We start from the raw sequence: 15938 nt of genomic DNA, 5'->3' as shown, positions 1-15938 counted from the left end.
AGTACACAAGATACTACACTCGAGCCACAGAACGTACTCAACTCTTCCTGTCGTCCATCTCAGATAATACTGCGAGTCGTTTTGTCTGCCCAGCGATACTAACGTTACCAAAACGTCATAAACTTATGTATTTTTCTCCTTCATTAGAGCTGACTTTTTCATTTAAAATGTTATTCAGTGAAAATTGCTTAGTGTAGTTATGTTCTCATTTATATACAGTGTGGGTGGCGGCTCTGTTCTGTTACCGTAAAAGCTAAATAACTTTTCGCTTCCAGATATCTGATCTCATTGGTGGGAGAATACTCAATGGGAAAATATCCACGTCGCCATGTAGCACTTGCAATTAGCCACAAAAACAAAAAAGAACAATAATAAAATAAAGATTAATTTTGCTACTATACCATGCGTGAGTGCACTGTAATTGCTTAACTTCCGATGTTAGCAGACAATGATACCGTCAAAACTTTCTTCCTGTGGAAGCTTAACATCACATGACGTGACATTCGCTGACAGTCTGTGTGAATGTCGCCATTTGAAATGCATTGTGGAATGTTTCGATGTGACTTGATTTGCAGTGTGAAGTCGTCTTCACTTGTCAGGGGGTCGTGATAAAATGTCTTCACACCTACGAGAAGTTTATATGTGTTTAGCAATATTAGAAAACGTCACTGAAAAGCATTCATAAAGTTAAGGCAAACAAAACTATCCAATTAATCATGTTGCTACCCTACGATCAAAACATTGGTGGGGTGTGTGCCAAGTTGTAAATACAGTGATGAAAAATGACTATAGATCGATTCACACTTGATTAGAGATTAGATTAGATTAGTACTTGTTCCATAGATCAATAATGCTACACTTTGTAATAATGTGGAACGTGTCAGGTTAATAAAAGGTGTCTACACAAGATATTACATTACACAAAATATTACATGACACTTAATATTTTTAATGTTTTTGTGGGGGTTGGGGAAATTACCCACTTACTATATCCACAAGTTCATCTAATGAGTGGAAGGAGTTGCCATTGAGAAATTCTTTTAATTTCCTTTTAAACGCTATATGGCTATCTGTCAGACTTTTGATGCTATTAGGTAAGTGACCAAAGACTTTTGTGGCAGCATAATTTACCCCCTTCTGAGCCAAAGTTAGATTTAACCTTGAGTAGTGAGGATCATCCTTTCTCCTAGTGTTGTAGCCATGAACACTGCTATTACTTTTGAAGTCGTTTGGATTGTTAATAACAAATTTCATAAGTGAATATACAGGGTGAGTCACCTAACATTACTGCTGCATATATTTCGTAAACCACATCAAATACCGACGAATCGATTCCACAGACCGAACGTGAGGAGAGGGGCTGGTGTAACTGGTTAATACAAAGCATAAAAAAATGCACGAAAGTATGTTTTTTAACACAAACCTACGTTTTTTAAATGGAACCCCGTTAGTTTTGTTAGTACATCTGAACATATAAACAAATACGTAATCAGTGCCGTTTGTTGCATTGTAAAATGTTAATAACATCCGGAGATATTGTAACCTAAAGTTGACGCTTGAGTACCACTCATCTGCTGTTCGATCGTGTGTATCGGAGAGCACCGAATTATGTAGGGATCCAAAGGGAATGGTGATGGACCTTAGGTACAAAAGAGACTGGAACAGCACATTACGTCCACATGCTAACATCTTTTTATTGGTCTTTTTCACTGACGCACATGTACATTACCATGAGGGGTGAGGTACACGTACACAGGTGGTTTCCGTTTTCAATTATGGAGTGGAATAGAGTGTGTCCCGACATGTCAGGCCATCATTTGCTGCACACAACTGCAATCTCTGGCGTAATGAATGTCGTTCACGCCGCAGTAAATCTGGCGTAATGTCGCCGCAGGCTGCCACAATACGTTGTTTCATATCCTCTGGGGTTGTAGGCACATCACGGTCCACATTCTCCTTTAACGTACCCCACAGAAAGAAGTCCAGAGGTGTAAGATCTTGAGAAGGGGCTGGCCAATTTATGCGTCCTCCACGTCCTATGAAACGCCCGTCGAACATCCTGTCAAGGGTCAGCCTAGTGTTAATTGCGGAATGTGCAGGTGCACCATCATGCTGATACCACATATGTCGACGCGTTTCCAGTGGAACATTTTCGAGCAACGTTGGCAGATCATTCCGTAGAAACGCGATGTATGTTGCAGCTGTTACAACACGCAACTGAACGTCGGAGGTTTCAAGCGTCAACTTCAGGTTACAATATCTCCGGATGTAATTAACATTTTACAATGCAACAAACGGCACTGATTACGTATTTGTTTATATGTTCGGATGTGCTAACAAAACTAACGTGGTTCCATTTAAAAAAGGTAGGTTTGTGTTAAAAAACATGCTTCTGTGCATTTTTGTACAGTATTAAACAATTACACTAGCCCCTCTCCTCACGTTCGGTCTGTGGAATCGGTACGTCAGTATTTGATGTGGTTTACGAAATATATCCAGCGGTAACGTTAGGTGACTGACATTTTGTTAAAACTTTATTTTTACAAAGGTGTGAAGCTACTTTACAATACATTACTTCTTCAAGAATTTTGAATAAGGCAGTCAGAAGAGAGATTGGGCAGCAGTTGTTGACATCAGACATATACCCTTTTTTATGCAGTGGTTTAACAATGGCATACTTCAGTCTATCTGGGAAAATACACTGCTTCAGAGAGCTATTACAAATGTAGCTAAGAAACCAACTTATCTCTTGGGAACAAGCTTTTATTATCCTGCTGGAAATGCCATCAATTCCATGTGAGCTTTTATTATTGAGAGAAAAACTATTATCTTCCTAATAATATGATTTATTATACTGTGGCGGTAAAATGTGCGACTTCAGTGTATAAAGATTTTGCCAATGAGGTTATGAGCACATAATGGTTAAAATAATGGTGAGAGTAGATGATGTTTCTATTACATGATGCATGGATAAAATGTGTGTGTAAGTAAGCAAGTATTATTAATTAATGAAATGTAGGTTTGTTGTTTCACAGCAGCTCACTTTTAGGTGGAAATAAATGCAATACTAGCAGTATATACAGAAGATCAGATTCTAGTACTGGAAAGTTCAATGCCTATAAACACTTGCTCAGTGGATTGGAGAAAGGGAATAACAAGATTTCATATTTCATAGTATTGGGTTGCAAGACTGAAAATATTAGCTTTTAAATTAGTCTTTAGGGTATCATAAATAGCATCCAATGTATCACACAACTTGGAAATTGTAATTTTCAGTCTATGGTATAGCCGTAAATACTGGAAAGCAGTAATGACAAAATGTTAAATACTGAATTGTTTCTTCTACTTAAGTGTACCAGAACTGCTTATATCTTTAATATGGTATCGGATTTTCTAATAGATCTGGAATCATACCTCTACAAATACTTACCTAAACTTTTACATACTCGAGATGATTCGTGGTGACCCTGAAAACCAAGATCAGAAATACTGTGCTTCGCTGAATTTATTTTAAATTGTGCAGACATACATCAACTAACCTTCAATGACTATCATTGAGCATATGTGTGAAAGACAATCATAAAATTAGAATAAGATACTTTGAACGCTTAAAGCACCGAAAAGTGGAAACTCATACACCATGTTTGCAAACCATCTCATGGAATAGAAACAGAATCTTCTATTTCTTCATAACTGTCATCAAGGAGTGTGACTGGAAGACATTTTAAATGTTTACTTGATACTACAAACAGTCATCAAACCACATTCATTGAAAACAATGATATTTTTAAAAGGTTACGTAACTAGTTTCGACACACTGAGTCATTTTCAAATATAATCACAGATCTGGAAAACTGCATTAATAATTGCAACCACACTTCTGTCAAATATTACGAAAAATACACTAAAACCAGTAAACTGAAACAAAGCAGCGGAAACGAGCCATAATATGTCATGAAAATTTCACGTCTTAATGCAGTTTTCATCTACACTGCATTTAGATGTGAAATGACTGATCAACCAAAAAATTTTATGAGACCTTATGACCTGTTTCTGCTGCCTTTGCTTCAGTTTTAGTGTATTTTTCGTAATATTTGACAGTTCTAACTGTGATTGCAATTATTAATGGAGTTTTCCAGGTTTGTGATTACATTTTAAAATGACGACTCATTGAGTCAAAAGTAGTTATGTAATATTTAAAAAATTTCATTGTTTTACTGAATGTGGTGGCTTGATGACTGTTTATGGTGTCAAATAAAGATTTTATAAGAAACAGAATCGCCATGCTACTGCCATCTGAACGTGAGTAAACAGTAATAATAATTTGTAGACAACTAATATCTACCTAAGACAACCCAAAAAAGATCTACTACAGTAACTTAAAGCATAAGATGTGCAATCCTTCTCACTCGTAAAAATTATTTTTTTAGGTCATAATATACTCCTAAAATAACTGATAAAAAGTTTTGCTTACTTGTAGTTTCCAATAAACGTACTTTTTCAGTCCATAGATTCCGAATTATATCCCCATTGTGATATTTCTATCCTCAGCGTCCCACAAGCTCCTTCTTTGGCTGATCTTATCAGTTTCTCATAGTCCATGTTTTGTGTCGTGTAAGTCAATATGGCGGATGGAAACAAACTGATTTGAATTCCAACGATTGTAGTCCGAAATTTGTACATTTGGCCGATGAGATTGTCAACATTGTGAGCACATATGTAGCATCTTATAAAAAAAATATAGTGATTTGAAAAGATCAGCAGTGTTCGGCCGATGTGGATCGGCAGAAGAATCCAGTGATATCAGTACCACTGTGACCGCGGCTTTAGCCGCGCGGTCCAGCACTCGGTAAGTGAGCGCCGCGTGATACTGAGTGTGGGAACTGTCAACCGCATGCATCTTTGTGCGCGTACATAGCACTTGATGTAGACGAAAGTTATTCATGCGGCATCATAATGCGGATGCAGTGCTCCCCACAGTGTGTCAATGGAATGGAATGGGGTGGGGTTGGGGCTGTTTGGGGGAAGAGACCAAACAGCTAGGTCATCGGTCTCATTGGATTAGGGAAGGACTGGGAAGGAAATCGGCCGTGCCCTTTCAAAGGAACCATTCCGGCATTTGCCTGGAGCGATTTAGGGAAATCACGGAAAACCTAAATCAGGATGGCCGGACGTTGGATTGAACCGTCGTCCTCCCGAATGCGAGTCCAGTGTGCTAACCACTGCGCCACCTCGCTCGGTAATGGAATGGGAAGCCGAAGGCAAGCTTCTGGAAGAAAGTTTTGGTGTTACTCAGGGGACGGTATCGTCGTTTGTTAACATCGGAATCAACCTATTATCGCCTTGTCCACTCGAGTTATAGTAGTGGAGTTATTGTTTTTATTTCTTGTTAGCCTTTACTTCATTATTTTGTTTTGTTTCTGTGATACAATGCAAATGATCCATGACGACTTCGATATTTTTTCCATAGGACGTTCTTCCACAAGGGAGGATAGATATCTGAAAGCAAAAATTGATTTAAGTTTTACAGTACCTGGAGTGAAAAAGTCTACATTCTGTATAAATGAGAACATACGTTCATGAAGCAACTTTCATATAATAATCTCTTTTTAACAGTAAAAAAAGTCAGCTCTTTTGAAGGAGAAATATACATCCGTTTTTGACATTATTCGTACTGGGGAACAAGAAATACAGTGAATAACACTAACAGTCGCTATATTGGTTAATGTGTCTCTATGTACATATTTTCGATAGCAGACAAATGTTGATGTTTTCAAATAATTGAACGACACTTTTACTGTTGTTCCACTTGGCTGCAGTTTGCAATACAAACTTTATCAAGAACGTCTATTATGAAGTTTACTTTGGCCATTAATAAACTTTACCACTTACCCTAATTTCAGATTCTAGACTGACGGAAAAAAACATAACACCAAGAAGGAGTTGTGAACATAAACGAATGCTGGCAGGCGTGTTTCTGCATCTGGAAGATGATGTCTATTCCAATTTCGCGCCAGTCGTATAAGATTTGCAAATCATGTTTGCTTTAAATTAACGCTGTAACGGTCATGGGCGTTAGACGCCAGTGAGACTGGACGTGATGAACTGATGTTAATTAAGAATGCCATAAAGTAGACAAAGGCGCCATTATCAACTCCCCAGTGAGTTTGGAGAAGGTTGTGTAATAGGGCTAAGAGAAGCTGGATGCTCCTTCTGCAATTGTGCAGAAAGAATTGGCAGTGGTGGTCACGAAAATGTATGGTTGCAAGAAGAGCGGGTTCCAGTAGGCCACATGGCACTACTGAGGGGTATGATCATTGTGTTTGGCGTATAGCTCTGGGGCATCATATTGCATCTGCAGCAGCAAGCTGAGCAGCAGTTGGCACCACAGTGACACAACGAACTGTTACAAATCAGTTACTTGAAAGACAGCTCCGAGCCAGAAGCCCTGTAGCATGTATTCCACTATGCCAAACCACTGCCATTTGCGACTTCAGTGTAGTCAAGTGATACCTCATGGAGGGTACGGTGGTGGTCTGTTGTGTTTTCTAATGAGAGCTGGTTCTGCCTCGGTGCCAGTGATGGTCATATGTTGGTTAGAAGGAGGCTAGACACACTGGACCTACACCTTTTAGTTTTCGTCTAGTATTGGATTTCGTATGACACCAGGAGCACTATCATGGTTATCAGGCACACGCTGAGTGCAAATTTGTATGTCAATCTGGTGATTCGACCCGTTGAGCTGTCATTCATGTACAGCATTCCAGGGGATGTTTTCCAATAGGATAGATCGCCCACTTACTGCTGTTGTAATCCAGCATGCTCTAAAGAGTGTCAACATGTTGCTTGTCCTGCTCGATTGACAGATCTGTCCTCAATCGATCATATATGGAACATCATCAGATGAGAATTCCAGTGTCATCCACGAACAGCATTAACTGTCCTTGTGTTGACCGACCAAGTGCAACAGGCATGGAACTCTATCCACAAACTGACATCTGGCACATGTACAACACAATGCATTCACATTTGCACGTTTGGACTCAGTATTCTGGTGGTTACACAGGTTATTAATGTACCAGCACTTCACATTTGCAGTGGCTTATTTCGCCCCTATGGTAACAAGTGACCTTGCAATGTTAATCATTTAAATATGTTGGCTAGACAAATGTGTTTCCAAATTTTCATTACTCTACATTAATTATTTTTTGATGTTGTGTGTAGTGTGAACACAACACCATTTCAGTCTGCTCTGTTCTGTTGAAGTCTAGTGTCAGTCAGCCTTATTTCTGCTCCATTTTGATCTGCTGTGTAAATATAGCAGCACTTGTATGAATAAATATAAATAAGAATCATATTAAGGATGATAACAGAACATAGTTAACTGTACAGGGAAACCTAACCTATCACATAAAATTACCAGAAGTTTAAAATGACCATGACCCAAGAAAGATAACAACACATGTAGCAGATTGATAAGAAAAAGACAAGCCAGTTTGTTTATTTTAAACCAAATTACTTAATATCTCACTCTATGATGGTGTGATCCCTCTTAATTTCTCTCAGAGTCCTTTCATTTGTGTTTCCTAATACTGATTTTGCTTGATCGTTCCATTTTATAGTATTACCCCTAAGTACTTGTACAATGGTCACCACTTCTTGTAATTAGATAATAACAGTTTCTTTCTCTATGCTATAGCCATTTGTCCTCATTTTTCTGTAGTTCCTTATGTTATCCAACGATGATACTTTCGTCTATGCAACAGTGTCACCACTGAACTGCCTTATAGTTCTGCTGATCTTATCTGCTAAAATCGTTTCAGTATATCCAAATGTGGGATGTTCATCATCTATATTATTGTGTTTTATTACTTAAATCTCACTCAACTAAAGACTTAAAACATTTCAAATAAAAATAGTTAGTCGCAATTAGAATGGTTTTAGACTGTCTAAAAACTTATTCAGTACCCTGCACACGAAAGGATAACAGCATTTTGTTGTTTCAGACCACACTTGAAGTTTCTCACACCATCTTACAAGTATGCCTATAACTAAATTTGGTTATTCTTCCTATGTTACATATTGCATGGACTATATGTGCCACCACAACACATAATCCGCTATCAGTATATGTCTCTAGTAGGTCTGTGACGACTGTCTCCTATTCTACTAACGATTTCTCCTCCTTTGAAGTATCTTAGGTCAGATATTATGGTTTATTAACACCATAAGAATGGTATCAGATGCACTGATAGCAACAGACTGCTGCAGGGCCAAGTCTGTGCCTAACAGGTAATCAAAAATTACACTCAAGAGAAGAGATCGTCAATGTTCAAATGTTGGATGAAGCTCTGAGAAGCTGTGCCAGAACTTTCGTTTCATGGACATACATATACATATAGGTAATAGCCAATTTTGGGAGTTCTCTGCATAAAGCTATACAATATTATGGCAATTACAGAGGAATAGCAATAAATTTTCATAAGTTTGTAGCAAAATTCGCTATATCTATGCATTATACAGTGTACAACCGTTTCGTTTTGGGTAGTTGCAGCCACTCCTACAGGCGATGTCTTTCTCTCATCCTGATGTTCACACCCCTCCATGCTTGACGGCTTCCAGCAGGATAACTGTTTGTGGTACATGATCTGAATCGCGGTACAGTGATTTGAAGGTCTACATTGCTCAGTTCACAGTAACGACAGTCTAATTGACACAGTCATGGTACTCCTGCGCGACTTTGTTACCAAATATATTAACAGCATGTCAGTGGATGCAGGGTGCAATATTTACTTGTATAGAGGGGAAGACTTGTGGAGGATAGACTACAAACAAAAGCCTTATTAAACTAGTCTTTGGACTGAAGACCGCAACAACAGATGATGTAAGAATATTAAAAGTATTGTGCAAATGTGAAGGCAGAAGAACAACATGTAACTACCAAGAGAATCAAGAATGACTGAGAAGCAATTTCGAAACAAGGATGGATGAAGTGCGAATCAATCTGCATTTTCTAGTGACATTTGAGTTAGTCAAAAAATGAAGTGAAAGGCTGATATTAACTATTTCCCTGTCCTACCTGGCACACTTGCAAGTAGCATGGTTTAAAACTGAGTCGTTCATTACAATTTATATGTGGAATTGCTTAAAAATCACTTAAAATGCAGTGATGTCCTGAACAGTAGATCTCTTTCTGCTTATAAGAAACACAATATGAGTTTAACATATTATCTACACTGAGATCATTAGAGACATAGTACTAGCTCACAATGTGAGAGTATAAATCGGTGGCGAGCTTGTTGAAGGATCCACACTGGCATTCGTAATAAGTGATTTAGAAATCCCCTGGAAAAGTTCAGTGTCTAAATAGCGTTCTTAGGTGCGTCTGCCACACAAAAATTCAGTACTGTCAAGCCGATTTTATTTTAAGGACTGTTGCCAAATGTCCTCTTAGCTCACATACGGCCAGACTCGGAATCGCTACTCGTTGATGTTGTTCCATAGTGGCAATGACCCTTGGGCATGCTCTGCCCTCCTGACCCCTTCAGGTCTAACCACAACACTCTTAATGTAGCAAATCAATAGACATTGCTGTCAGCAGTCCCAACTGTGACTACTATTTTGCTCGTGTTCTATGTTCTACGTTGCTCTACAAGAAAGACATAAAATTTAATCTATTACAAGATAAATTAATATCATGATTTGAGTACAGCTTTCCACATAAGCTAATCAGAAAGGACACTAAACAGCCATGTAAAAAACTATGGATCACTAGAGGGATTGGCATATGTTGCGAAAGGAAAATGGAAATGTATCTGTTGGCAAGAACAATTAGGGATCCTGCAATAGTTGCACTACTCAAAATTACTAAGAAATGTTATTAAAAAGTCAAGTATTATGCAGACAATGTCAGAAATCAGTACTTCTGACAACAGACTTAAGGCGATATGGAATGTAGAGAAATGAGGGATAGGACACCAGTCACAGCACAAGACAATGTCACTACTGAAATGAATGGAAGGCCTATAAATGATGAGTCACAGGTAGCAAATGCATTTAATAATCATTTCTTAAATATAGTAAAAAGTGTAGGGACAAACAGTTCAAGAGCAAAATCACGACAGTATCATGAAAATTAAACTCTCACAAAGTTCAGTCATAAGAATGTATCACCAACTTCTCCTTCTGAAATTAAGAAACTTTCACAGTCTCTCCAAAATAAAAGATCATATGGTTTTGATGGTGCTCCCAATAGAGTACTAAAGATATGTTTCCATTTCAAAAGTCCAGTCTCATCTGAAAAATGGAATGCATGACTAACACAAGGCATTTTTCCAGAGAGATTGAAATATGCAGTTGTTAAAACCTTCTTTAGGAAATGTGATAACAGAGATGACAGTAACTACCGACCTGTTTCACTGCTGACATCATTCTCCAAAATTTTTGAGAAGATGATGTATTCTGGAACAGTATCTCCCTTCACAACAATAGTATCCTTAGCAAATAACAGTTTTGATTTCAAAAGTGCTACTCTTCTGAGAATGTCATTCATATGTTCACTCACTAGATTTCACAACCATTATATAAAGAAACAGTGCCGGTTCGTGTTTACTTTGACCTCTCTAACTGTGTTAGTCACAGTATTCTCCTGGATAAATTGACGTTTTATGGGATTGATGGTACAGCCTGCCAATGGATAATGTCATATTTAACAGAAAGAATGCAGAAAGTTGTACTAAGTAATTCAGCCAGTTTAGGCCACCTACATGATTCTGACTGGGCAGTAGTCATGTACAGGGCTCCCCAAGGTTCAGTCTTAGGTTTGCTGCTATTCCTCTTATATGGAAACGATCTTCCATCTAATATATAGCAAGCAGAATTAGTTCTTTTTGTAGATGGCATAGTATTATAATCAGTCCAAACACGTGTACAAAAACAGAAGAAATGATCAACAAAGTTTTTAAATATAGCATTGATTCGTTTTCTGTGAATGGTTTCGGCCTGAATTTTAAAAAGACACAACATATTTAGTTCTATATATCAAGGGGTACAACACCAATGATAAGCATAACACACGATGAAATAATAATAATATAGAAACTTCAAAATTCGTATGGTTTCATTTTGACAAGAGTTTAAAATGGAAATGAAGCATTATGGAACCCCTAAAACAACTTAGTTCTGCCACATTTGTGCTAATAGAATCGTTACAAATCTTGGGGAGAGACAAATCAGTAAGTTGACATACTTTGCATATTTTCATTCAATAATGTCACATAGAATAATGTCCTGCAGTAGTTCATCTTTAAGAAAGAAAGTCTTCATTGTACAAAAACGTGCTATATGAATAATATGTGGTGCTCACCCATGATCATCTTGTGGACATCTGTTTAGGGAGTGTGGTATTCTGACAATTGCTTCATGTATATTCATTTCCTCATAAAGTTTGGTATAAATAATCCAGTAGAGTTCAAAAGGATCAATGATGTACATAATTACAATACCAGAAAGAAAAATGGCATTTATTACTCCATATTAAGATTGTCTTTAGCACAGAAAGGTGTGCACAATGCTGCAACAAAAAGTTTTGATCACTTAGCCAGTGATACAAAATGTCTGACAGACAGCAAAGTAATCTGAAAACAAAGTGAGAAAGTTTCCTTGGCAATTCCTTGTAGTTCGCAGAAGAATTTCTATTACAGTAATGTGTGAAAGATGTTCGGTAGGAATTACTAACTCACAGCTGTATAACTTTTCTTCCTTTTGTAATAAAAAATAAAAACAAAAAACTTAGAAATGTTCAAAATGTAACCATAAGTACAAATTAATTTGCAGTGTGGATGTAGAAGAAATCGTTCCTCTGCATTATGATCTATCACACAAAATGTTTCATGGAATATATAACTAATTAACTAACTCACTGCCGACCATTCCCCAACTGTTCAACGTAACTGCACATTTTGTCAGAACGCCTCCCTGCGCCCGCAGTTTGCGGCAATTTCGTAAGCATTTGCTGCCTACCTCTGGAAACCTACCAAGGGCTTGTCCAACTCATGCATAGCAGAATCACCGCTGTATTGGGTGCAAAAGGTGGACCAACATGCTACTGAGCAGGTGGTCTGAATCTTTTGGTTCATCAGTATTGATTTTCTTGAAGTGTACACTTTCATCTTGACTGCTTGTTAGTCAGTCACACCTTCAGAATCCTCAACTGACTTCAAATTCATGTAACTATTGAAATGAACACATATCTTTAAGATATCTGTACAGTAGTGGACGACAATATAGCTTTGCCATGTGAGCCTTTCGATACCCTTCTCATTCTAATGATATTTCGTGGCATTTGCGAAACAAATTTTCTCTGTGTGAGTTAGCGGATTCATTATTGTGTTTGGTAACTATCTTGTGAAAGAATATTTACCAAATTTTTTCATTATGTTTTGGATATCAGCTTCTCCCTACTTTTGTCTATTCACTGAAAACAGTAACTATGCTGTGTCATCAGTGTTGCTTTCTATACCAGCTCTCAGCAGAAAAACTTATTCTTGCCAAATACACAATATTAAAAATGCGTCATAAAACACTATATTTAAAAATTACCTAACAACTTATATTTTACAAAAGTACTTATTTTTAGTATATTATTTTCTGTACAAAAGGTATCATATCTAACAAAAAGAGAACTTCATAATTCAAGCAATATAGTCCAGAGACATAATTCTGATTGGGGAGAAATCACATATGGGGCTCCTCAAGATTCAATCTTAGGTCCACTATTGCTCCTCTCATATGAACATAATCTTGTGTCTAATATAAAACAAGCAGTATTAGTTCTTTTTGCAGATGACACTAGTATCGTTATCAGTCCAAGATTACACATAGAAATGGAAGAAATGTTAAACAAAGTTCTTAAAAGTATCATTGACTTGTTTCCTGCGAATGGCCTCAATTTCAAAAAGACACAACATACTCATTTCTGTTCGTCTAGGGGTATTACACTGATAATAAGTGTAACACATAGTGAGGAAATAATAAATAGCACAGAAACTTCAAAATTAGTAGGGGTCCATATTGATGAGAATTTAAATTGGAGAAAACACACCTTGAAAGTACTAAAACAACTCAGTACTGCCCAATTTGTGCTTAGAATTGATGCAAATCTTGGAGAGAGACAAATCAGTGAGCTGACGTATTTTGTATATCATCATTCAATAATGTCACATAGAGTAATGTTCTGAGGTAATTCATCTTTAAGAAAGAATATCTTGTTGCTCAAAAACATGCTGTGAGAATAATATGTGGTTCTCGCCCATGATCATGTTGTAGACATCTGTTTAAGGAGATGGGCACTCTGACTATTGCTTCACAGTATAAAGTATACAGTATATGTTGTAAATAATCCACTGCAGTTCAAAAGGAACAATGTTGTACCTGATTCCATACCAGTAGAGATAATGACATTCATCACTCCACATTAAGGTTGTCTTTAGCACAAAATGGGTGTACAATGCTGCAACAAAATTTTTTGATCACTTAGAAAGTGATATAAAACGTCTGACAGACAGCAAAGTAATCTGAAAACAAACTGAGAAAGTTTCTCCTTGACAACTCCTTCTATTCTGCAGAAAAATTTCTCTTACTGTAATGTGTAAAAGGTGGTGGTTAAGGATTACTAACTCGCTTCTGTACATCTTTTTCTTATTTTTTTAATAAACAATAAATAAAAAATAAAAATAAAAACTTAGAAATGTTCATAATGTAACTGTGTGTATAAGTTAATTTATGATGTGGATGTAAACTGACTCATTCCACATCATTACACTCTATTGTGGAAGATGATCCATGGAACATGTAGCTAACTAACTAACTGATGTAAATGTGGGGAGGCAAGAGTGAAACTTTCCCCATTGCACCCATGTAAACTAGATATATAAAGTTAAGTTGGTGTGCAAAAAGTGTCAGCATTGAAGATGTGACTTGCAAATATGCAAAGTATATAAAAGTGGTGCTTTAAAGAGTGATCATTCAAGAATATATCGAGTTTGCCCACTTGCATCATTTCGGAAATGTATAGTACTTCATTATTATCCGAATTGTGTGATGAATGAATTATGTCAAAACATCGATTCTACGAAGAGTCAGATTTTGATCTGAAACCTGAAAAAACCCCAGCCTCTCTCACATACACCATTCCCCATTTTATTATAGGGCAACCAGCAATAACATCTATTTCAACATCAAGAGAAGTAAGAAGAGTATACCTTTTCGACTTCTGATTTCTACAAGGGTTAACATAGGCAGAGCCTATCTGCAATCCTTTTTCCCACAATAGCAGCTATAAACATTTCTTGAATTTATTGCTCTAAACAGAAATGTCGAAGAAGTAATTTTAGTAATTTAATTAACATTATTGTTTAATTGGGCCTCAGACTAGATAGTTTCGAATATAACACAAAATAAAACTTGCCTGTAAGCGACATGCAGATTTGCAATGTCATTGCCTTGCTAGTTCAGAGAGCTAAGTTCAAAAGTATCATTGATTTCATAGGACATATTTAGAAAAAACAGGCAGAAACCAAGTCTGTTGAGGCAATAAAGTTCTCCTCAGTTTCATTCACATAATACTGCATGTAAAAATTTTTGTCTGGAACATCACATATTGTAAATTTCTGTCTGCTTTTTTTTAGAACGTTCATTGCAAAAACATTAACAACCCATTATATCTCTGGCACTTCTTTTCAAGTGTTATACAATATTGCACAGCGTAGCCCTTCAGGTCTTTCTGCCATCCAGTTCCAATACAGTGGCAGGTTAAGTGTAAAATCGTGTAGCGTTAGATCTAAAATTAGGGCACCTGGAATTGTGGTGCTACCCGATGTAGCAATGCTCACATGGATGGCAGTCCCTAGCAGTTCCATTGGATGGCAAGCACTGACCAGCCCTCTCCTTGCTGAAACCTCCACAGATGCTGGCTAAGGCGTGACTTGCTGTCTGTGGATAATCTCTCGGTATGCTGGTATGCACGGGGGATGGGGGGGGGGGGGAGGAGGTAGTGAATGAGGTGGTTGGAGGCAGCACATCGGCCCCTGGCGCGTAGGCATCCAACCTCACATGATCTGCAACTATTTTAACAAATAAATAAATCCAGTCCCATATTTCTACACACACACACACACATACACATACAAACACACAGACACACACACACACACACACACACACACACACACACACAAGCAAACACCACAGAGCAGCATGTGATTATGAGGTGGAAGTAGTTATTTAAACATAGTAGATCACAAGGCTAAGGCATTTTAAACTCATAGTAAGTGGGCTTGTGGAAATCCAGTGAACATTTTGAACTTCCAACCATGTTAGGCTTATGATGACTGGGCCAAGTCTGCCATCTTGGGTTTTTTGAATTTCTTGTCAGTTTAAACTTAGGAAAACTAATCTCTTGGATTATTAACTTAGCACAAGAGACCTATTACCACTTTGACATCAGAGAAGTGGGGGGGGCGAGGGGGGGGGCGACCAAGGACTTCCTGCCATTTTACATTTAGGGCTAGTAGGCTAGGTCTGCCATCTTGGGTTCTGTTTTTAGCACAAGTGACCTACTTCTGTCATGACATCAGAGGGATAGGGGAGGAGTGGGGATGAAATCTGTCAACGTTGCATGATTTTGACAATGGAAACAGGTGATCAAAAATTTGCCAACTATGCGGGGCGGCCTCTTATGCCTAATTCCCCATTACTGTTATGCAGGGTGTATCAAAAAGCATCATCCGATTTTTAAAAATCGTAACTATTGTGTTATTTGCCATATGTGCGTGAACAGTGTACTACAGGAAAGAGCAAACTCTCAAGTTTTATATGGTTCCCGCCACAATGGTATCTCTAAGTCCCAGAGTCTTTAAATCAAAGTATTACTGAATGAT

This window comes from Schistocerca piceifrons, chromosome 7 (genome assembly GCF_021461385.2).
Source record: "Schistocerca piceifrons isolate TAMUIC-IGC-003096 chromosome 7, iqSchPice1.1, whole genome shotgun sequence".
Lineage (NCBI taxonomy): Eukaryota > Metazoa > Arthropoda > Insecta > Orthoptera > Acrididae > Schistocerca > Schistocerca piceifrons.
This window is presented reverse-complemented; position numbering follows the sequence as displayed.